This window comes from Prinia subflava, chromosome 15 (assembly GCF_021018805.1).
Source record: "Prinia subflava isolate CZ2003 ecotype Zambia chromosome 15, Cam_Psub_1.2, whole genome shotgun sequence".
Classification (NCBI taxonomy): domain Eukaryota; kingdom Metazoa; phylum Chordata; class Aves; order Passeriformes; family Cisticolidae; genus Prinia; species Prinia subflava.
In genome coordinates, this window is record NC_086261.1 from 19367983 (window position 1) to 19393354 (window position 25372).

General features: G+C 37.6%; 1 protein-coding gene across 3 annotated transcripts in view; it reads left to right on the forward strand.

The window, feature by feature from the left end:
* APBA2 (amyloid beta precursor protein binding family A member 2) overlaps positions 1 to 25372 on the forward strand; it is an 83774-nt gene that overhangs the window by 4164 nt on the left and 54238 nt on the right. For 2 of the 3 annotated variants that reach the window (XR_010082372.1, XM_063412547.1), the window contains exon 2: positions 575 to 633. The exons of the other annotated variant lie outside the window; for it this stretch is intronic. The gene's annotated coding sequence lies outside the window, so the exon portion shown is untranslated. The remainder of the gene's footprint in view (positions 1 to 574; positions 634 to 25372) is intronic. 3 annotated transcript variants of the gene reach the window in all.

Consider the following 25372-nt stretch of genomic DNA (forward strand, 5'->3'; position numbering starts at 1 on the left):
TGTAAGGCAGTTAAAGCCTTGCAACATCTGTGCAAGAGATGTAATGGTAGTTGTTACATGTAGAGAAAATAAAGCACTGATGCAGTCACATGAGCTTCACAAGTTAAGAGGAAGAACTGAAAGCAGAATCAGAATGCACTGGTTTTTAGACACTCAAAAAACTTGCAGTTGCTGAGTCAAATGCTCATTATAAGTACTTGCAAATGCTTTTAGTCTACTGGTGAGAGTATTACATGTATGATTTCTTTTTTCCTGAGGACCCATGAGAGCTGCATGAAAAGCAGCTCAAGACAGCACCATGTGATTGGTGAAGTGTGTAGTGCTTTAGGCTTCTGCTGTCTGCAGGAGCTGAACATGCTCCACTTAAGCTTTGTCATGGCATCCATGAGGACTTCCATGCAAATTCTCAGTTTTGTCTGAACTTAGGTCTTATCTTGGCTAACAATACTATATTTTGGAAGGAAGCCTTGCACAACTGGTAAAAGACATATGTATTGAACTGTTTGTCTCTGATGCTGGTAGGTAAATGCACTGTCACTTGAGTACATGACATTCCTTTCCTTTTTTGTTGCAGTACTTACTGTCATCATTCACATGCTGCAGCAGAGGAAGGTGATTTGCACTTCAAGAGGAGTAAGTTAGAGCTGAGCAAAGACTGGTATGGAAAACTCTGGGATTAATAGGTGCTTCCACCTAAACTAAAGAGGAAGAACTAGAAGCCCTCTAGGTAGGGATGACAAGGAAAAAGTGTCATTGTTCTCAGATAACAAGGTTATGTGAAATACTGCTGGACATGCATACTCTGAAGTAAACTCATGCATGAAGGGATCATTTTCTTTTGAAACAGAAGGAAATGAAGAGGAATGTTGGCAAAAAGGTATCCAAAATACGTCATTTGTAACCAATGTGAGGTTTGCAGTCTAGATAAGGATTTTCAAATAGTTGTACTTCTGCAATGCAGACGTCCACTGATACCAACCCAGGCTGCCAGTGGGAGCTGCATGAGGAGTATCTTGGGATAGTTGTCTGGTCTGAATTACTAAGATGAAGTTTCCTTCAGAAAATAGCCCTCCTAATTACAGGCTTAATAATAAAGATTCAGCCACATAGAAATTTGTTATTACTTTATTACTTAAAAAGCAGATTGAATATTTTCATTCTATTAATTGAGTGGAGTTTTTGAACTTTGTTTTATGCATTGACATTAGGAATATTTGTGAGCACATCACCAATTTGCATTATTTCCAGATTACTGTCATTCCCATTACTTTCTGAGAGATCCTCTTCACAGATGCACTTCTCAGCTACCTCTGCATAAGTTCCTCTTCCCAAGTCAGTTGTACAGTAACCCTGATCATTTTTGAGGCGTGAAATCCTTTCTGTTTCTGAAATATTCTCCAAGAGAAACCTGACCTTGCAAGTGTTTCTTGTGTATGTATTCTACCTTTGTGTTAAGGGTTCACAGGATCTGACCCTTGAAGATTTAGTGAAAGATTTATTTTTTTGATTAATTTAATGAAGATTAAGTGTAAGACAGAAACATTTAGAAGTCTTTCACCTGAGTACAGAGGTTAGATTTAGCTAAGAATTCATAACATGGTCATAGGAGGCACATGTATTTCTTACTCTCTTAAATGGAAAAACCCAGTAACAAACAGCTCACAACCCAAATAATAGTTGTGTAACACTGCCCAGGAGGGTGCAGGCCTGGATGTTATGTCACATGGGAAGGTGTGTGAGAAGCACAAGTTCCATAGGGCCAGCACTGATCTAAGTATTGTAAGAACCTCCCAGAAGGAGTAGCTGTGTTTGGCATTCACTGTTCAGGTTCAGTGAAGTAGGTGATCTTTATGTGAAGAATAATAAAGAAAATAATAATCCCGAGTGCCATCCACATCTTTACTGCCTTCATCCACTACCCAGAAACAAAGGTGCTTGGGTGGACTCTCTGTAACCCTGTGTGCCCTCCAAAATCAGAATATCAGAAGTGTTAGTTAACTTTGCCTTTGCCCGCTCCATGGTGAAATAGGCCTGAGTTACTGGATGAACTGAAGAGAATAATTGTTGCACAGACAACTTCTCTGTTGCTCTTCTCTGTTCTAGAATGACATAGGATTTTAATTTTTTTTTCCCAGTTGCCAAGAGTGAAATGGTATCAATAAATTGATGTTACTTTCAGGAATCACTGATACGAGCCACCACAAAAAATTATTTCAGTGCAAGGGCAAGCACCTTTTTGGTTTAGTCAAATCTTAAAATAGGTCTTAAAACTCATACTTTGAAAGCTGAGAGATGCCGTTTCAACACACCAAGGGGAGTGTATGGAACTGGAATTGCTTGTTTCTCATGCAGAAGCAAGATTGCTTCAGAGCTGCTCTTCTCTTCAAATCCATACCAAATCTCTCTCCTGGGAATGAAATCTTACATTAAACACTGTTACTAAACTTTTTTTTTTCTTTTTTTTGTGGTGTTTTGGGTTTTTTGTTGTGTTTGGGTTTTTTTGTTTGTTTGTGTTTTGTGTTTTTTGTGGTTTTTTTGTGGTTTTTTTGTTGTTGTTGTTGTGGGTGTGGTTTTGTTTTGTTTTGTTTTGTTTTCTTCTTCTGATCTGCAGCCTTTGTGTCTGGTAAGGATGGCCATTCTGACTGGTACCCAGTTTCACAGGGTTGCTGTGCTACCTTGAGTTTCAAAGACTGCTACAACTACTAATAGATGAATAATCATAAAGGCAGTTACACAAAGAACAGAAATATTTCTGCTCTTATAAAATGATCTGGTATAGGAAAGAAGCAGAATTGCATGGTTCCAAATTCTTACTATGCAGCATAGCACGTTGTTGCCATGCTACCAGATTGCCTGCCTTGATATTTAAATTTGCCCTTAGATTTGTATTTAAAAAGAATGAACTGTTAACAGTACTGTACTGTTAACAGTACATTAAAATATAAAATAATCTGACAAGACATAAGCCTCATTGCCAGTTTGTTCATGGTCTTTTCGCCTCTACAGGTTTTAATTTTCTTTCCAAAAATAAATGCCACCATCACAACAAATATGAGATATGCATGAACCATTGAAATATGGAAAGGTACTGTTTGGGAGTGTGATAAAGATTTCTATCAAAGGAGGAATATTGATTATATTTTCCATACTTAAAAAAATATACATCTTACCTACCTTACTAAGAGCCTCTGGCCATCTTTTGTGCTCTCCAATTTAAATAACAAAGAGAAATTGGAGTATGATAATATATTCTTGTTATTGATGTGTTGTGGAGGAGAAAGGAACATTATTTCTGTATATGTGTGTGCAGATGTATATAAAATGTCCTTTAGGCACAAAATCTTGTGTTACTGGAAGACAACTCTTGATTAGAGATAAGGCAGCTTTAAAAAGAAAGCCCTGTGATATTCTTAGCCAGTCAATCAGTGTGGCTTTAATTATGTAGAAGTATTTGACATGTTATGGCCCAGGAGATAAGAGCTGTTGCATACTAGATGAATGAAAGGGAAGGAATTCTTTTGGTGTCTAAAAATTCCATGCTCAGTGCTGCATTAGAGACAAAAAAGGAGCACTGGAAGGGAACTCTTCCTAATAAATAGTGATTTGTATTGTATTGCTGATTCCAGGATTATGAAGGTTGTTGGTGGCAGAATTTTTAATTTCTGGTTAGTGACTACTTGCTTTATTGATGGACGAGTTGCCATGAAAATACCTGTGTAGTATCAGGAATGTGCCTTTAAGTCACAATGTGCCTTTAAGTTGTGTTGGTGGGAATTTTTTTGTTTGCTTGGTTTTTGGCTTGGTTGATTTGCTTTTGTGTGTGTGTGGTTTTGTTTGGTTTTTTTTAATAAATATGGGGTTTTCTTTATATTTCCAGGGGTACATGGAAGTCTCAGTTTTCACCAAGTAAAAGGTATCTATTGTGATACTGGTTGTTTTCAGTACTTGAAAAGAGACCACCTTAAAGTTTTTCCATGTCTATTCTGCAGTGATAATAAATTATCTGTCCAGCATGTGTTTAATTTGATATTTGTCTTCCATTTATTACTCAATTTGTGTGCATTATAACTGACCCACTGACTAACAGATAATTATTTGGGGGAAAAATGGAGGGGAATTATATATTACATCACTATTATACCTTTGCAACAGTATTATTTTCCTTCCTGTGCATATATCTATATTTGTGTTTTAAAGTCACAATTAACAGTCACACTGTTAATGTTTTTTAGTCTTGGGACTCATATGATATTTCATGGTTTAGTTTGGGCTCCAGCTCTTGGTGTGTGATAATCACAGATTTGAGGTTAGACAGGCTCCAGGAATGAAGAAACTGTGATTTTACTTTATGAGTTTATATAATTTAGTTTAAACATTTGTGGACCATATGATACCTTTAATTCTGGAGTTCTCATGATTTGCAGTGCTACAGCAATTGCAGTAGACACAAGTTCCTTACTGTTAACCAGCAGCTGTTTGAATGAACTAAGCTCCAGTTACCAGTTTTCTCTCTGATGGTACTTAACTTGTTATAACCACTCACGATAAATGCAGACAGGCCAAATGTCATCCAGAGTTTCTGAATCAGCTGTTCTGTCAGTGAACAGCCCACAGTGTTACATACTTCCTCCAATCAATGACATTCCTATTTAAAGTAGTAATTAAGTATTGTAGTAACCTGCTGCAGTATTGGTAAATCCCACTGGAAGGTTAGGAAACACGAGGTGTTTATTACTGCACTAAGTTTCCCACCCTCCCCGTGCCTTGGCACAATTCTTGCTTCTTGACAGGATGAAATCCTTGTTGTCATTAAGGTATTATCTGTCCTCATCAGGTAAACTCGTGTCTCAGTGTGGCTGCCAGCTGAGGCTGTCCCTCACTGGGTGGTTGATAACCTGCCCCCCGTTGGTCACACTGACACTGTCACTGCTCAGACACACAGTCACACTGTGGCTGTCCTCGCCCTCCTTCCTCCAGCCTTGGCAGGATCCCTCCTGTGCCAGGCTCCTTGTCACACCATCATCCTGAGGGACCCTCAGCATTGTAAGGACAAGAAATGGGGGAAATTCAAACAGAAAATCCTAAATAGTAAAGTCTGAAGTTTACCATACATGTGGAACTTAACCAAACACCATAGTAACATCCTGAATGAAATGGAGGTGATTGGAAAAAAATAAAAATCTATTATAGTGGAGCCTAGTCCTAGTCCTAGTGTCTAGGACCTCTTGGAAGGCATTTAGAGGACGGCAATAGACTGTCTTTGCTCAAAAGACTGACCTGTCTAAATAGACTTCACAGTTTGGTATCTTCTGTTTAAATTAATCTGACAGAGGAAAATAATAGTGTCAGATAGTGGTACCAGGCCAATATAACCTCATATAATGGTAGCAAAAGATTGTGAAACACTGGATTTAATCAATAACACACAGACCAAACATTTACTGAAAACCGGAATTATAGGTGTCTGTAATTATCGGAGAATATAACTAAAATATACCTAACTGGAAAATCTTAATTTGGTTCTGCTATTTAGTTGAATTTTGCTGTTAACCTTCTTGCTGGGTTAAACTATAGAGATAAAAATAATTACCTTTGTAGATTAACATATTAAATATTTTGCCTATGTAAATATGAATAGCGTGTGGATAAAAAGTTCTCTGCTCTGGAGGCTACAAAGGGATGTCTTTGCAGTTATTACATGATTTTCATTGTTGTCTTCTTTACTGGTACTGTGTCACTGGGGGTGGGAGTGGGGGTGTGTTTGATTTTTAAACAAACTCCCCAAAGTCTGCTTTATTCATTTTTCAGCTGTAGACTTATAGATTTTTAAGCTCTTTGTGGCAGGAATGTCTGCAGAATACTTAATATGATGAGATCTTGGTTAATGGGCTTTTCCACAACACACATAATTTAGGATTTATTTGCCCCCACTTGAAAGTTGTTGCTATAGCAAATACAAAACGAAGAATTAACTGGAAAGGAATATATAATGTGACTGTTCAGGGCTTGCATCTGGTGAAGGGGCTGATATCAGGAGGCACAGAATTACACCCTCGCAATGCTAGGCTACATAGGATGGTACAAATCTGGATCCTGCAGGGAAACCTTCTGGGAGCCTCTCAATCCCTTGGGAGAGCCCAGGAGAGGTGCACGCAGTGTTAGGTGGTTGTTGTTTTACAGTGCAGGCAATTTCTATTATTAAGGGACTGTGACATATCTTTAAGTGCCTGGAAGCTGACCTTTGATTTGAACTGGGTGCAGCTCAAGCATCTTTCAGGATTTCAGTTTTGCTGCGAGCTGCAGCCTTCCCTGCAGTGCTCCTGTCCTCAGGAATGTCCCACACCCCAGCAGGACCATGGCTGCCTGTTGCTGCAACACAGGAACTTCTCATTGCCACCAGGAGAATGCCATGGGATGGTTGTTCAGTTAATTCATTTGTTCTTGATAATAAATAAGCTTAGAAAGGTGAAACAGAGTTGACCTAATGACAGAAAAACAGAAATTGTTCCAAGTGTTAGAAGAATTAATCTGTGTTTGACTTTCCCAAGAAGCACAACAGTTCTATAATTAGTAGTCTCTAAGGATCATATTCTGCCAGCCATAATACTTTGTCGTGTATCTATATATTTATGCAACTGTAGACATTACTTACTTTAAACCAGATATCAAAATTTATATACCTATTGCCTTGAGCATCAGTTGAAGACAAACCAGTCTATTTATGAACAAACAATGAAATTACTGAATAAATCAGCAAGACTCATACCGCCATTTACATTTTTGCCTCAGTAACTACTTACTGCATGTTTAGTGATCAGAGATGCAGGGTTCTAAATTGGAAAATTTATGGATAACTACATAGAGACAGACCCACAATGTACCAATGTGATGCCTCAGTGATTTTGCAACAATTTCACCTTTAAAGGAAAAATGCTAATTCTTGAAAGTCTTAGCCAAGTGCATAGGTACATTTACTGAGAACCTAGGAAATACATGCTTATTTAAATATATTATGCAAAACCTCGCCTTACAACAAATGAAGTAAAATGCTGGGTAAATTTGGGGTTTCACACTAGCTTTTTTACATATCTATTTGTAAAGATACTAGAATATTAGAGAATATTATTTCATTAATATTCCCCTAGTCTTTTGCTAGTCACTGTGTCAGGTGTGGAGCATGAGGCTTCTTGTGTGTACAGTGTCTTCCATACTGCTCCCCAGCCATAACCTTGGGGTACAGCAACCTTGCACTGCAGGATTACTGTCTTTTCTGCAACAGATCTGCTCCACAGGTTTTTTTTTCTGTGTAATGCCATTATTTTACATGCTGCAGTTCAGCCAGCTGCAGTCAAAACCTAATCTCTTGTTTAGGCCAACTGTAGATCTAATTAACCCTGCTGACACTGCATCTTGTTCAATCACAGAGTACACTTCCTCCAAGAGACTGGCTGAAGCTGTATTGATACTTTTCAGAATATTGTCTAACTGTGAGTTTTCAGTGTTCTCGCTGTTCTGTGCCTCACTGATGCCTGCTTAGCCTGTCAGTTACTGATAGGGAAAGTCTATGTACCTGTGTGTGAAGAAAAGGAAAAAAAATCAGCCCCAAATGCGTGCTAGGCTCTCCACATAGTTGGGATTTTGACAGACCACTAGAACTCTCAGTGTTCCTATCTCTGGCAGAGCACAGGGTGGCAGAGAAGACAAAGAAGAGATGGGCAGCTATCATCTCCTGTGCTTTCATAAAGTTAATGAACATGGAGGAGTGACATGCACACAGTCCAAGATTATTCAGTAGTCTAAAGAGATACAAATAGCATAGTATGAGCTGCCATGCCAATCTCTTCTATCATTTCTGCTGGAATATTTCCGTTTACTCTTATTTTCATAATGACAATTATTTCAGCTTTATCAGATACCTGTAGAGAGTAGGATCTACTGTCTTATTTAAAGCAGTTGCTCTTCCCTTATAATGACTTGGCAAACGTGAGGTGAACATTCAGTTATCATCATGAAGGTCCAAAGGAAAATGAATGCTTCCTAAGACCTTCAGCAGGCTGATGTGTAAGGGGAACTATGCTCAGAAGTGATTGATTTATGGAGAATCATCTCCCAGCATCAGGCTTGAATCCTACAAATTCTATTGCAGTTACAGAAATCACCTAAAATCAAGATGCTTTTTTCCAAAGATGGTCAGAGACTTTAAGAAATATTCAGTCTCTTGATTTTGTCACCAGACCCACTCAAGATAGGGAATAAACTTAAGGGGTGAACAAAGGGGTTGCTTTGTTCCCCTGCTTTGTCTGATGAAGCTCAGTTCTTCAGTTTTCAACAACTCCTACTAGACAAGACCCACATGCCTCTTTTCTCCTTTACAAGCCATTAGGATCTAATGTGATAAGACTTGTGCATCAGAGCCCAGGCAGCTAATGATGTCTCACTTCCTAGCTCTAAGTGGAGCAATTTAAAACACAGTTAATACCTACAGCACAGAAAAGTCTGTTAAATCAAGAATTTCACTTGAATTTTGCCTGCAGATTTCTTGAAAAGGGTTTTTCCACCTTTACTGAAAAACTTCTTCAAACTAGTTGGTAAACAGTTGAGATAGCCAAAGTCACATTTTTTCAAAGAATCCTTTAACTGCGGGCTAATTGCATATTTTATTTCATCCAAGATGAATGTTGTTTGTACTTTATGTAGCATCAGAAAAGAAATGAAACTTTGAAATCTTCTATTTAGGCAATGAAGATATTGAGGGGAAAAAGAAGGAAAAAAAATCAGCTCAGTTCTCCAAAATAAAACACTGTCTTTGGTATTGCAATTTCACAGATAGAAATCTGCATGGACTAGTCTGTTTATCTGCTCAAAGCTCTTTACATAACTGGCACTTTGTCATCTTCTGTCTATAAATTACAGGCAGTCATTGCTGGAGTGTCTGAGTAACCAAGCATAGGGTTTGCTGCTTTGCATATAAATGGAGCTCCAGTCCTGGCTCTGTGTGAACATAAATTCGGACATGAAGGCATTCTTGCTCTTCAACTGGGTACCAGGAAACCCCCGCCCTTAATGCCATACATCTGTGGATGCTGCTATAAATATGAAGCAGATAACCTCTTTGGGTCGTTTAAAATGGAATGATGGAAATTGATTTGGGAGAAAGATGTGAGTGCATAAATCACATCAAGCCAAATACAGATTGTTACATGAAATGGGCAAATCAAGTAACTAATTTTATGTCAAGTGTTTTTCACTGACTTGGTGAAGAGAAGACTTTCTCCAAATGTCATTCTTTGCATTGATAATACAATAGTAGAGACAGTTTACATCTCAGAAACTCAGTCTGGATCAACCCAATTTACATCTTTCCTAGCGTGACACTACAGTAACATCTGGAAATAGATCCTTAAATAGAACAGGAAATAGGCTTTATCTAAATATCCACCTTACTAATTAACTCTTCCTGATAGAGTTCTAAGACCCTAGTCTCTCAGTATACAGAGCATGTTACAGCTGGAAGATTTAAACATCTGTGTAAGTGCTTGGTACTTTTTTTGGAAAACAAAAGATCTGTTTGTACAACCAAAAAAACAAGCTGCAGAGAACCAGACTTCAAAGGAGCTACAAAATTCTAAATGTAAAACTCCACCTACCTCAAGTGAGGATAAATGATGATATCATTACTTAAATTATACTGGTTACTGTGGATGATCCATCCATAGCTGGTTGCTTCTTTTTAATGGCATTAAATAATTTGCATTGCAAATTGTAGGATGGTAGGCTATATTTTTTTTCAACCAAATCAGGTCAGTTCCACCCAGGCCCTCTGTATCCAACAATCCAATAGTGAAGAGCATTTTGGCTACCTTGTTTTTCATCTTTTGTTTCCTTAAACTATTTTCTGTTGAGCATAAAGGACAGATATTTTTCTAAGTTCACTGTTGGGTTTCACAGATGTAGGGTTAAGGAGATTATTTATGCTTTAGGATTTAACATCTACCAACATGCTGTTCATTTGCCTGATATCACGGGGCACTAGTTCTTTCATTTGCAATTTATAAATCCTCATCTTCAGACTTTGGTTTTCAGATTGCTGGATGTTTGAAACATCAGCAGTTATTAATTTAATGAATTTTATCTCAGATGAACTAACAATGTTTATTCAACCAACATAATGTATGGTAGGTCCAGGATTTTGTTTTTAAATTTAAATAGAATAGGTAATGCTAAACTGGTAGGTTCTTGAGGAGTCACCTTGGGAGCCCTCCCTTAGTTTGATGCATGTTTGATGCATAATGCTGTTTTCTTGTGTCTTTACTGATAAATTTGGTGATTAACTTTCCAAAAGGACCACAGCAAAAACTCAAAAGCCCATATTCAATGCTTTTTCCTTCCAAAAACCTTCCATCTGGAATAAAGTCAAACCTGTGCTCTGTGTGCCTCATAAGACCCCAGGTCTCTGCAAAGGTGGTGAATAAAGATGTGGCTGAGTCTCAGGTCAAGTTTGTCTCATGATACCTCAGACAAATGCCTGTAGCTGTGTCTGCTGTGGCTCACAGAGAGTCTTATACTCCATGCAGACCAACTATTCATATTTCAGGAACATCTCCATACACTATGTTTGATAAATAAATCTCTTATTCCTTGTAGAAGTCTAGATCTTGAGATTGTACCAGTTTCCAATCCTGTGGTACCTGGGACAGAACTGCTGGGTGCAGGGAGAGCAGGAGCTCTGGGACATTTACTGTGCAATAAATGACAACGTGCTCATACAGCAGGATGCTTGAAACATTAAAATGTGAGAACAGGTGACATCAAAATGTGAGCCTTGCTTGAAATGCCTGAGTTAGCTAAATCTCTATGCTGCTTTCCAATATGTTGCCTATTCTTTTATAATTAGAGCTTGAAATTATTTTTATATGGTGCTGCAATTGACTTCAGAATGAGGAATTAAAATAATCCCTATGAGAGAAAGCTTCATAATAATTAATATTATTATTATAGAAATTTGAAAATAACCCTGTTTCTTTCTCAGCGGTTTTCATCCTGTTCTTGGCAAGCATTTTCCTTTGCTGTGTTTCTTGTGCTATGAGAGCCATTCTGGATTGCTGGTAGGCTCAAAACTCAAGCAGTTTGTGCTCAAATGACCACATGCCTTGATTTGATAATTCTGAGCTGGGATGCTGTGAGCTTTTAAAATGCACTCTAGCATTTTACAGGGGCCTGCAGGCCCTGCTATAGACTTACCAAGAGCTCATCCTGTACTCAGTTTTCTTGGACTGTGAAAAACCAACAGAGGACAGAATTTCCCCACTGAAGTCTTACTATGTTTTCAGAGCTACTAAATAAAAAAGTATATCCTGTTTCACTGTAATTTTGTAATATGGTGCATCTTAGGCGTGTTTTGGTACTGCCAAGTATGACTAGATTATTAGTAGTTTATGGAACTTTCTTTCATCATTTAAAAATTAATCCTTTGTCTTCTCTGAGATTCAAAGACTAGGAAAAATGCAGATAAACCAGAAAGAAGACTGTGGAAGAGGCAGTTATGTATCAATTCTGTACCTGAGCAAAGGTCATTTTCATGCACTAGAAAGCTGAAAAGCCCTGCAAGATAAAGCCTGCAGAATGTAAAGAGATTGAAACAGGAAAGGCCAGAGGCAGAACCTCTGGATCCGTCTGCTGTCCTCATGCGTGTAATGGGAAGCTTGAACAGACGATGCAGAGCAACTGGGGAAGAAATCACTTCACTTCCACAACTGGCAAATTTCCCCATTACACAACACATATACAGTGCTATACTCTGGCAACAGAATCTGACCTTGAAAAAGTCAAAATGTTCTTTTTAAACCTCCAGAAAGTATTCTTTGCATGGAAAGGTTCTTGATTTTTTGCATTTAAAAGAAGAATTCATTATTCCTTGCAGTGTCCATGTTTAATTTTTTATATCTCAGTGGTGTTTACTACAATTGCAGATTTCTACTCTTTTCATATAGTTGCAGCATCCTGACTAGATTTACTCTTGGTTTTTTTCATAGTTCTACTAAAGCTTTCAATGAGATCTGTTCATGAGGCGTCTTGTACTACACACAGAAGTACCCCAGGGCATTGTATAAATTAATATTCCATCCATGAATGTAGCTAGTAGTTAATTTATCATTTGGCAGTGAGAAACAAGAGACTAGATCACTGATTAATTGTAATGAAGCTGAACAGGATGCTCACGTGTATGCTGAAACAGACTATTATTGTACTAGTGACAGCCTTTGCAGTAGGCAACCTGTTTTAGTAGTGTTAAGTCTAGCAGTTTAAGAAATAAATGAGAACAGTGGTAAATAGTACCAGTATTTTTAGTTTAGCTAATTAAAATTTTATGACTGACATAGAGGATTTGAGTGTATGGCATCTTCAAATTTGGCACGGGGAAATAAGACAATTCTCAAGAGTTGACTTCTGCTATAACCTGTCATATCTTATTATGCTGTTTCCAGCTCCATCTGATTTAAAACAGACTTATAATTTATTCTTCACTAAAAAGAAAAGAGAGAGCCCAGTAACTGCAGCCAGGAAGTACATCTGAAATAATACCATGATAGCTGTGAGTGGCTGTTAGGAGCAATTGCATCCAATGATGATCCTAAGAATAACTGGGTCTTGCCTCCTAGGAAGAAGCTTCAGAAAATACCATAAGGAAATATTCATGGATTTCAAAAATTACCTGATATGTTGCTATCAAATGCAGTCTAGATAAACACAAGAATGCGCTCTCTTAAGCACACAGACAGAAAATGAATGAATCTCTTCTGTTGGGGAGCATGTGTGTTCCACAGAAAGAGACACTCTGGAGCTTTTCTCACCTGGGTTCCAAACATCTCTGCCCCAGGAATATCTCCAGTTACCTTTGTGAAAACATGGCTGCTCTGCATTAAAACTCCTTTTCTGGTTTAGATTTTATTTTAAACCAATCATAATTTTAAAATAAAAATATAAGACTTTCCTTCCTAATAAATTCTTGTGCAGGGTCACAGGGCCATATAGAGCCTGATGTAAATGTGTCATCCTTAATTGATGTCTGCAGCAAAAACACAGTTGTGTGAAGGACAGTGGCTTAGGATTGTCTCTTAGCTTTGGGATCAAAGCATGGACACGGCCAGCAGTTGATTCTGTAAATCTGTCAGACATTGTGGATCTAATAAAGATGATGACAGAAAAAAAAGAGAGTTCTTTAATCCAGTTTCACTGCCACCGTCTTTAGCCAAGACTATTCTTGGAATTCTCTATCTGTGGGAGAAATATGGTGAAGAATAGTGTTAAAAACAGTGTATCAAATGATTTATCAATTCAGTGGTTTAGGAGTACTAAACTATAAACCTATCCAGGTGATCAGTGCTTGTGAAAGGAGGCAGCTCTGGGCAAGCCCCATGTAATCTCAGAAGGGATAAAATGCCACAGCTGATTCACAAAAGCACTGTGCAAATTTGGCTTGTGTTTTGTCATTGCTCCACCAGTTAGGATTTACTGTGTTGATGAGTGGATTCCGACAAGGTTATTCTGCAGCATTTGGTATTGTTACTGCAGAAACACCTTTACATTTAAATGGAAAGAGTCCTTTAATTCTCAGAGAGACAAGAGGAGACTGGACTCTCCTGCATGACTTTGCATCTCCCTTTAAATAAACAGCTCGTATATCCTTGGAACAGGAACATTATCCATGAAGGAGTGACCATATGTCTCTTCCTGCTCTTGTGACTAGCTTTCATTTACTGTAGTTTCATAGAAGACACTACTAATTACAGATTTCCTTAATGTACACTTAGATTTTATAAAAAGAATAGGAGTTAGATACCTGCAGTGAGTGCTCCTGCTTTGGAACAATTTTTTTTCATTTGCACATTGGTACTTTGTACTGCTGTCTTTTTGTGTCCTATAATTTTCTAGTCAGTCATCCTCCTTTATTAGCTTCCTAATTCCACAAAAAAGTAGTCATTCCTTAATTGATCTGTTGCAAATAGGTTTGAAAGACATAGCTACCTGTGTTGCTTGTTCCCAATACGCTGCTTTATAGATATGCTCCATTTCTGCCTCTCTTTACTCAATTGTTCTCAGCCTCCTTCTTTGACTTCACCCAGACCTCAGCACTGCTGACAGATGTAAAATACAGCAGTCAATTTGAGAAGAGCTTTCACTGGGTTATTCAGCTAATTCCTCTGCATCATGTCATCATTTCAGTGCTAAAGAATTTTGAGGAAAAGGCTTAAATTCACCTGAGCTTAAATGAAAGGTGAAAAAGTACAGAAAAAGAAATCTCAGATCAGGCTTGTTCTGAATAAACAAAATATGAGTGCAGTTGTAGTCTATCAGGGCAGCTGAAATTGGAAATAGCATTCTCATTTGTCATGTATTATAATCAAATTGGATGCAGATTTGCAGACCTGGACAACAATGATTGGATGTCATTGGTTATTTTTACACTGCACAGAGTGTAAACAGTAGTGGTTTGGGGTATAATTATGTGGATTTTTGCCAGTGTTTCCTTTATTATCTGTAACTAGTGGCATGCAGTGATTTTCTATGCAGAGCAGCAGCTGGTTTATTTTTTTCTAATGCTTGCCATGCCTGTGTTCCTGGGTGCAAAGAAAATCGTTCTCAAGATGGCAACAATACAAGAATAGAAAATACTGGTTTTGATAGTTTGTGACCTATCTAGGTGCTAATAATCAGCCCTTTGAGCAATTTTAGAGCCTTCAAGTTTCGCTGCTCATGTAGTAAAGGTGACACTATTGATACAATTAAGGACTCTTTTTATTACTGAAACACTAGCATTTATTTTTAATAAGGTGTTCTAGTCCTTTTGTGCAAACCTATAAACTGTTTGTTCCCCAGACTCCTGCTTCACAGTTTATGATGATGTATTTGGGCTGCAGTTGGAGCTGAATAGGAAAATGAAAATAAATAAGAATAGATGGCTTGTCACTGTGGTTTGAAGTTGAACTGATGAAACTGAATTATCTTTGTCTAGCTTTTTAAAATTTGCAGTGACCACAGTAATATGTATCAGAGGCAAATCAGAACACTTTGGAAGGGATTTTGAGAGACATCTCACCATAATCTTCATAGGCTAAAAAGAACTGATGATATATGAAAATTACAGGTATTTGAGATTCTCCAGTTTAATATCTGTTCTTCCACCTAATGTACGCAGGCATCATTTACTTACTAATACTTTCATGATGTATAGAAAGGTTTATTTCTTATTGCAGTTTATTTCTAAGAGCCCTCTGTGTTCATACCCATCCCTTTCTCTTGAAATACACTTAGCATCCATACCCCCAGCATCTCTGATGATATAATTGACTTCTTGAAATTGAAAATACTAAGAGGACTAATTAATTGATCTTAAAATTTAAGATCAATTATATGTTGACTTTAAGTATCCTTTTCTGTATAACTTTGTGCGTGTTTTTAGCAATTCTGTTCTAAAACTGATGATAAAGGAATAGATGGATGAATTGCCCTAGGAAAAATGAATCAGGAGATCTCTGGTACAGACAAGGCTTTGTCCACTACACTGCTGCACTAACTAGGGAGGTGGAGTCCATGATTTCGAAAGAAAAATACTAAGATGAAAGCAGAATAAAGCTGGCAGTAAGTGTGACTAGCTAGCTAAATGCAATGCCTAAACAGTTAGAAGAATACTGTATGTTCCAACTATGTCACTTTTAACTTCAAAGTATTTTGATTCTAAAATTAGAAATGTTCAGGTAAGAAGAGTTAATGGCAAAATACATACTCCCTCAAATGTTTTTATCCTACTGTTTTTTTTAAAGAATCCTCCTAGCTAATATAATAGTTATGTTATTATAAAAACATGATATTCTTGACAGCCTCCAGAGATTGTCTTAATGTTTTCTGTAGAGGAAAATAGCAGCTCCGTTGAGGAAATGCAACTCACTACTACATGTGTTCTCCAGCAGTGTAACAAATATTCAAGTGTAGTAATCAGAGAAAGTAAGAGATTGATCAGGATATGTGTACAGTTAAAAATTTGCATTAATTTAACATTTAGAATGGACTAAGTCAAATCACACATTGATTTTCCTAACAATAGGCAAAATACCTATTAGATGTTAGAGAAAAGCTTATTATCACCAGCATATAATCTAGTAGATAGTATTTACTAGGGAGTACAGTCTACTATGGTAAAGTTAATTTTTGTTTCTTTTGTTCTTGTGTGCATCTTACTTGGCAATACAATGTTTTATGGCTGAGTCCCTGCTGAAATGTATCTCAAAATAATTGCAGTGATATTAAAAAAACCCCAAAAGATCTTAAAAGTATACTTTGTTTTTGTACTCCATCTTTCAACTCCAGTGGAGTAACTGATCAGAATGAAACGTCTGCTCTTTCTGTAGAATAACCAAGCAATGAGTTCTCCCTTCCTGAAGCCCTTGCCTCCCCAAATTAATCATGATAATAAACCTATAATTTATCACCCATAATCACCTTGAGATATATTTGCACATGTATGAGTTCCAGGTTACTCAGGGTGGCCGTATAAGCTCCGAAGGTGTTGGATGTTTTTTAAAGAACAAGTACCACGTCCTCATTATCATTATTTTCCAGTAGGCACAGGTTGTTTGAGTCTTTTTGAGGCGTATGTCCTTTGTGCATCATCTCAGCGTGGCAGCATCTGTTTGCCCACTGTTCATCTCCTGTTTGTTGGAGCATTAGTCCTCTGTTTCTGTGGTTCCTGTGTAATTTCATGCCTCAACATGAGGATGATCAGTTCTGCCAAATCAGAGTACGGCACAGGCCCTTCTTATTCTAAAAAGGAAGTTGCTTCCTCCTTGACCTTTAAAAGACATATTTGCTAAAGCTTTGCTTGACTGAAATGTGTGGGGTTGTTCCTCAGATCAGACTTGCTAGGAAGCCTGAAGTATTTCTGTAAGTGCTTGTGTTGGAATGCTGCTTATTCATTCCGAGTGCATCCATGGGTTTGTGGGTTAGCCTAGGAAAATTGCTGCAGTGTGGTGCAGTGGTACAGCAGCTCACTGCCACCTCTTGGCATTCATCCCAAGGGTTGCCTCTTATCACAGCCAAGTTTTGCAGTACTTTTAAGCCCTACAGTGTGAAGGACTTGAGAAAATTAACTGATCTCTAACTGTAGATCTCAAGGACATTCTAATAAAATAATGTAGTAATATAAAAATGTACAGTGGAGTATAAATGGCAGCTTGTATAATTGCTATTGTACAAGAAATGCATCTCAATAAGCAGAGTGTGTTTGTAATGCTATGGAACCAAGTTATCACAACAAGATCAATTAGAGGGGATTCAACTCAGAGGCCTATTTAAATTACTTTAGTAATATCTTCAGTACAGCTTCTAGGAAATGTGCTTTATTAGCTGTAACTTTCTTCCACAGACTTCTAATAATGGAACAGATAATTTACTGTGTTATAAAAGACTGCATATCTTAAAGCAAAATAATTAAAGAGAATATTAACTGTTGAAAAAATTCCATTTTTAACACAGTACTAGAAATTCTTTCATGTCTAACCCAAGCCACTTCTTCTTAAATTTTTAGAAGACTTTAATTTCTTATTTTAGTTGCTTAAAAACTCTTTATTTGCATGACTGTGGCAGCAATTGTGGAAGAACAGGACAGAGACCAATATTACAAAACTTGCAGATAGAAATAGCAGACTTACTGAAATACAAAGAGCTTTCTTTTCCTTGCTTCTGCTGCAATAATTTCAGCTATTTTTGTTATAGAAAGTTCAGAGTTATATCAAGTTAGTTAGTAGTGTGTGGTAAGAGAGAGGAGTATTTTGCTGTACATGTAGATGTCCTACATAACACCTTTGTAGCCCAGTTTCACCATTTTTTGAGGAGTTCTATCTCTTTGCAGGACTAGCAAGGGAAGAAAATGAAAGAAAAAAGGGTTTTTCTCCCCTGCAGAGATGAAGGGTTCAACAGGGCTACAAAAGAAGTTGGAAAAGTTTTTTGGTCCTTAGTGGAAATTTCGATCTCAGGCACGTAGGCTTGGGGCAAGTCACCTGAGAGATGTTCAAACACACCTGCAGGTCCTGAAAGTGGCCATGACCTCACCCTGTCACTGCTCAGTCCCTTCGAGTCAGGCAAGGCAGCAGCCAAACACGGGAACAGCTTCAGCTCCGCGTCCCTCGGGGCCGGGACAGTCCCAGCAGGAAGGGCTGGGAGCGCCCTGTGCCTCTGAGCACTGCTGTGCCTCCAGCATGGAGCAGCTCTGTGGGTGCAGGAGACCTGGCCAGGCTGGGGCTCTGAGAACCCACCTGTGTCACGGGGGAGAGCTCTGCACTGGCAGGGTGTTAAACACTGGCATGGCAGCAGTTCCATGATTATTCACAAAACACTTAGAATATTAATGAAGTCACTCAGTGTAGGTGAAATTTCTTCATGACCTTATCCAGCTTGTGCAGAAACATTGCCTATGTTCCCTGGAACTGCAGTGCTTCCACCACCCTTCAGCAGAGATATTTTAAGAGTCTGAACTAAATCCTAAAAAAGAGGGGAAAAAAATCCAAATTGTGACATAATTCTTGATATAAGATATTAAGCTGCTAACCAAAAAGGGAACTATGTATGGAAAACAGGTTAAAAATAGCATTGCAAATAAAAGTACCTAATTTAATCTGCCAAAACGTTTTATCACATTAGTTTATTTTTTGTGTCATGGGGCTTTCAGCAGCCTGTTCTAGTGGAAGGTGTCCTTGTCAATGGCAATGGGGTTGGAACAAGATGATCTTTAAGGTCCCTTCCAACCCAGGTCTTCTTTTCTTTGAGCTATGAGACCAAAATGCAGTCTTCAGATGACATTGCTTTAGAACTGCTTTTTGATTTGAGACTTTTCATTCTGATGGTCAAAGATCAAAACCATTGCTCTGTTCTCAAGGATCTTTGACACTGCCAGCATGATTTTCTTCTTGAAATTGTGCTCTCTGCTCTCAGTCTTTCATGGCTGTATTGTTTTCTGTGGTCCTGAATATTTTTTCACGATGCCTTCCCAAGGAGTTTTTCTTTTTCTGCAGAAGTCTGGACAACAGTGCCCATTGTTCTGTCTTATTTCCCTCCATACCCTTTGTCTCAGTAATCTCATATTTAGTTGATGGAGGATTTATACTTGCACCTCTATTCCAGACACTGCCTTTGTTCGGGATTTTAGATGTTCTCTCAGTGTTCCTAAAACAGAAATATCTGACCAATACACCTCTAAACCAGAAGTCTTTATACCCTATTTATACCCTGGTACTTCCTTTCAGAGCCACTGTACAAAAGAACACTTTCTTGCCTGTCCTTCAGGTCTGCAATTAGCATGTACCTTTTCATATGCCTTCTTAAATGTAACATATTTTCTGTATCATATCCAAGGCAGTAATCTTCTTTTACGATTCTAATTAAGTTGTGTCTAATTTCTGTGATGTTTTCTGTGACCTTAGTGAATGCAATTTCCCTTTCCTTCTAGCTACTCAGGCTGCCTCTACAAAGATCATATTCCTTCACCTCTAGTGTGACCACATCATGAAAGCATAGCATCCTTTTCCATTAACAGTAGTCGTAATAATAATAATAATTTTTAAAATCTGTTTTTTAAAGTGAAAACCTTTGAAGTTCTTTTCTGTGTCTCCTATTTTATTGATTATTCAGTAACCAACTAGAGATACAGGACTTTTATCATCCATTTGTTATTGTATCTAGTAAGCAGGTTAGAGTCTTCCCATGCTGGTTCTTGCATGTAGGAGAAGGTGTTAGGAAACTCTTGAAAAGATTTGTCTACATCCTTCATATAAATTAAGAACATTTTATTTTCCTCTGCTACCCCCCCAATAAAAAGGAAAGGAAAAGGTAACTGAAGTGCTGATACTGGTGCTCATTGTGATTGACCTTGTATCAGTGTCTTCATGTTCTCCTTGCAGCAGAGGCTGTTGGCTTTTACTTGGAGCTGGACCAGGAGCTTGCTTTGCCATGGAAAACCTGACTGTTCTGTGTTTGACTATCCTCTGCAGCTATTCTGCCTTGTGCTGTGTAATATGAATAGTAAACCATAGTAGACTCAGCTAATTTCCTCTGACTTGGCAAACTACCAGCACGGGAGGAGGAATGCATAGATTCCCTATCCTTCTCGTGAGAGAGAAGAGGAACAAGTGGGATATAGCTCTTCAAATCTACTCCAGATCATTCTTCTCAGTTCTTATTATACTAATAGTTTCTTTTGTCCAATGCAATAATGTCATTAAAACTAAATTTCTATCTTTCTCCAACAGGAATTAGTAAAAATATTTATGGATATAGGAAATAATCTTACTTTTTCTAGAAGCAGCACAAATTAATTACTTTTAGATAGCACCATAGATAAATTTAGATAAATTACTTTTAGATAACACCATATTTCACCAGGCTGTGAAATAAAAAATATATTAAAACCAGATTCTACTCAAATTTTCAGCTTCTGTATGCACATCATGTCCATTGCCTTAAACTGTTTAAATTACTTTGGAGGAATGACTGTAAGGTCTCTAGGGAGATGAACGAGAACTTCAGGAGTTAAGGCTTTTATTAGAAACATGGAAATGAAGTAAGTTGGGCATAGAGAGTACCTGTGTTTCCTGGTGCAGGATACCCTGCTTGTTTGAAGTTTTAACACGACTGGAGAACAGGTGAGATAAGCTGAAACTATTCTAAACTCCCAAGCAGTTTTACTGCTTTCTTTCCTCCTTTTTCCCCCTTTAACAGTTCAAAATTTCCCCCATATATTGCTTCAAAATTATTTATTACATTTTCATCTACCTTGCTTATAGGCCTAAGTGATTTTTTGCCATTGTTCAGAAAACATAAATTTCTGTTTCTATAGGACTTAAGTGTAAGGACTATTCACCAGTGACACAGCTATGTCAAAAGTGAGCAATTTAATATCAAATTAAAAGAATTTTGTATTGTCTATGCTTGAACAGATGGTACCCTTACTCATTTTGTGAGCATGAATTACTACCAAGCTTAAAATAATTTATTCACTCTTAGAACTGCAGCCAACAGCTTACTATCTAGCTCCAAGAGTTTGCACATCCATCAGCTCAACCAGTGATCCAGCTCTTGGAACATTATGTTCCTTTTGTGGTGCTCCTGGGAGGACTTAAGGCCTCAGAGTCAATGGATGAGCACACATTTCTCTCATTTGTGAAATAATACTGTGGAGAATCATCTCAGAAAAACTCCAGGCATGATTCAATACATTAAAATGGAGCTATGTTATAGAAAAACAGTGTAATAGAAATTACTTAATGCCCCTTCCTATGTATATTGTAATTTCAAATGATGTATTCCTAGTTCATAGTTTTCTGTAATCATGAAGTTCCTGTAAAGCTTTGGAGACATTTGAAGGACATTTCTGTGTACTTGGGGTTTTCCTGTTCTTGGGTACACTTTGTGCTCAGCTGTTTGGACAAATTTCAGCTGAGGTGTGAAAACAAAGTTGAAGAATGAGAAAATGCTGTTGAAGAATGACTGTAAAATGATACTAAAGCCTTTAAAATCTTACAGGTAGGGATTTGATAAGCACACAGTAAGAGAGGTGCCCTGAGGCAAACACATAGACAAGAGAGCCATGAAAAGTCAGCAGCTACTAATTCAACAAACCCTGTGAGAGAAGCAGGATGCTGATATTGTCTTGCACCCTATCCCTTGCCTATATTAGCTTATCCAAATACACCCATTTTCTTTAGGATAAGGGGGCCAAAGTGATGCACAGGACATGCAAGTGACAGAGCACATTTGTGAAATACATCAATTTACCACTTTTCAGACACTGTAGATGCTTAGAGGCCTGCAATTGAGAAGGTGTCATGTTTTCTGAAGTAGATTTCACTGCCCTAGACAAAGCAATAGTAGCTTAAGCACTGTACTGATTATTTTTGAGACACAGAACTGAAAAACTGAACTTGATTCAAAATGTCTGCTTGTCATTTATTAGTTGTATTCACCTTAAAATTGCTGTGGTTTTTTTTTTTTTTGTCTTTTGGTCTTTCTAAAGAGAGAAGTATTTCACCTTAAAGGACTTATTACTAATGTTTCACTTTTGTTGAAATTAAAAGACATGGAAAACCATATCATACATATCCATAACTCTTCTGAATGGTTTGGTTCCTGCTTAGACAGAGGGATGTGAGAACATTTTCTTGTCTCATTTTCTGCCTGCCTGCAGTGCATCTTCCCAAAGCACATATCCTGTTGCCTTTATCTGAAATGTGATGACCATAGAATGGAAGCAGTTAGAGATAGTGATGTTAATAGGTTGATGGAGAAGGGGAGGGGCATTCTTCTTAATAAATGCTGCTTTATGAAATATGCTGAGGTTAAAATTTGCCAAAACTAATTGGCTTGCTTTGTGAAGTCATGCTTTTCTCTAATTAAGTCGTGGTTTCCCAGCTGCAGTGGCTGCTTGGGTACCAAACTGATGTGAATTACACTGTCTTTGCAGTGAAACGTTGTAATACTGATGAAAATTTGTTTGCGTATTATAATACTGCAGCCTAGAACCAAAGCTAAAGCAGCATGAATTCTTTGATCTGCAGCTATGAGACTGATTCAAATTTCATTATGCAGAAATTTTTACTGAAGTAACACTTTGAGTAAGTGTCTTTGTCTCTAAGTGATCCTGCTGAAGGACCCGAACTGAAGTTGTTTATAACTGTGGGATAATGTATAATACAAATATAGTTCTGGCTTCCCACTGCTCCTTTTTCCTCCCACCTCTGTGAAAAGAGTTCCATTTGTGGTACTTCTGCCTTGGTTTCTCTGCTACAGTTTTCCAGTTAGCAGTAATATAAAAATTAATGGGCCTATCAAAGAGATAGTAAAAACTTGATCAAGTTCCATCTCCCTGTGCTGTTTCACATACATTTGTAAAAAACTGCTTGCTCTTTTTTTGAAAAGCTCTACCTCTGTATATCTGAAGATTATTAATAGGAAGACTTGGTCGAGAGTGTAAAAGAAGTCTAATATGGAGAGGAAAACTGAGTCCCTTTCAGTTTTGTGTCTAATATAGAGCCCTTAGGTACTAAAATATTCTTACTCTTTAAAGTAACACCAGAAGATGCTCAGACTCTCATCATGTGCAGTGCTAATGGACTATATCCCCTCTTCTGGATAATGTGCTCTTATTTTCCCATTTCCCCATTACTGTCACTTCATCTCCCAGAGTCAACAGTGATTAAGTTTTGAAATTCCAGCTTCCTAGTAAAAGTCACACTGTCTACTTGTTGTTGCCTTATTAAAAAATTGGCTTTGAATTAAAATTTTAATTAGGCTTAACTACGAGGTTTGATAAAGAGTTCCCAAAGATGTTACAGTTTCTAATTAGTTGATTTTTTGTCCGCTGACAGAGAAATCTCTTTAGAATTCATTCTGCAGAGATGGAACTATGAGGGAAATTCTATGAAGATTCTAGTACAAAACAGGTTTCTCATAACAATCAAATATCTGCTTTTGAGGATTTTATTCCAATGGTTCTGATGGCACAGAATCTTTCCAAATGCAACCACTTTTTTTTTGTTTGTTTTTATTTAGAATGGTTTATTTACTCTTTTTATTGTATATCTAGCTATGGTATTTCAGTTTTGAATATGTAATATAATGACATTCAATTTATTTTTTAAAATATATCTTAAAGTATATTAATCATATGATGTCTATAGAAGTATTTTCCCTAGTTGATATTTCTGGGAAAGGTTATTTCAGAATGTAGTTAGCAGTGATGGCTTCTATTAATGCAAGCAGTGACCTAATCTGCACTTCACAAAGCAGAATCTTTTATCAGGCACAACACAGCTGCAAAGAGATAAGAGGAGCAGCAGGTCTCCAGGCAGTGGAGAGAAGGTACAGATGGCAAAGACTGAAGGAAGGTTTTTAAAGGTAGAAATGGCAGTTGACACATCTAACATCATATGTGCATTTCAAGTGAACCCCATCTTCTCTAAATCTCAGATATGCCTGCTATTTATATTCCATGTAACAGAAACCCACCAAAAACAAATTACAGATTTTTTCAAAGATGTGGGGGTCAGCCTGAAGAATGGTGTTAATGATCCCGTGGTGGAGCTGTGCTGATTTGTGACTTCCACACTTTTACTCTACTTTTAGAAGTTTGTCCTAACCTGTGACTGTCCACGTTTCTTCCCTAAAAGCTTCTTTTGAAAATCAAGACTAAATCAAATGTAGTAGCAATGTGTCTTTCCTCAAGCTGCCTCTCCTTCCCCAGTGTGGTGTAGGGGCAGCAGAACAGGAGGCGCTGCAGCTTGGCTGTCCCTGGATCCCACTGCTCAGGACAGCCCTGAACTTGGCAATTAAATGGCTTTCCAGCTTTCCAGCACCAGCTGGCTCAGGTTTCAAAGCCATTTTCACTCCCTACTCGTTTCTTACTTGTAAAATATTTAATTGTATATCCTAACAGTGCTCTAAACTCTTAAAAGTTATTTCCAGGTACAGAAAGGAGTTAGTTGCAGCCTCATATTCTTATATTGCTCTCATTTTATTTCAGAGTATTATCTAAAAATACTCTAAATAATATAGCATGTGCTTATTTTATACAACTCCTTGTTGGTTCTTAATGAGTAAGTAAATGTATTTCAGATTTTGCAAATAGTGTCCTAGACAATACAGACTCTGTACCTCAGAGATGCAACTCAGCAATACACAAAACAAACCTTGGATTTTACTGATCATTTAAGAAGGAACACAAGGGAACATGCATTGTTTCCAAGCCTTTGACAGGCTGAAGTGAGAGTGTAAGGAGAATACAACTGGCCTTCCTTTAGTGAAGAACAGGATTCTAAGGGAGGGAGGAGAAAATTAAATCAGAGTTCTCCCATTTAAAATGTTGTTAGTCTTAGACAGAATTCCCCATCAAATTTCTTTTCCTTCCCCCCACTTTGCTACAGTTACAATACAAAACTCTCCAGCATATGCACAGGAACCATTCCAAGGAGAAGAAAAAATACCAATCTGAAATAGCCAACCCAATCAAAGTTTTATAGACTAAGGAAACACTGGCTACATAATTTATTTTAATGGACATATTAAGCTTTCACCATCTGTTCTGCCCCTAATTATGAATGCCAAAAGAACATATTTCACAGTTAAATCAGTAAGATGTTATTCATGCACTTATATGTTACTTCTACACTAACACTTCTGCAGTGTTCTCTTGCTGCCTACGCAATTCAGAGCAAGCTGCTCACATCTGAAACTGAACTTCTTGGTTAAAAGTATTCTTCAATAACTGTTTCAGTGGGAGAGTACTTAGTGTAAAACATATTTTTAAAGAATAATTGGGAGAATTAAAGCC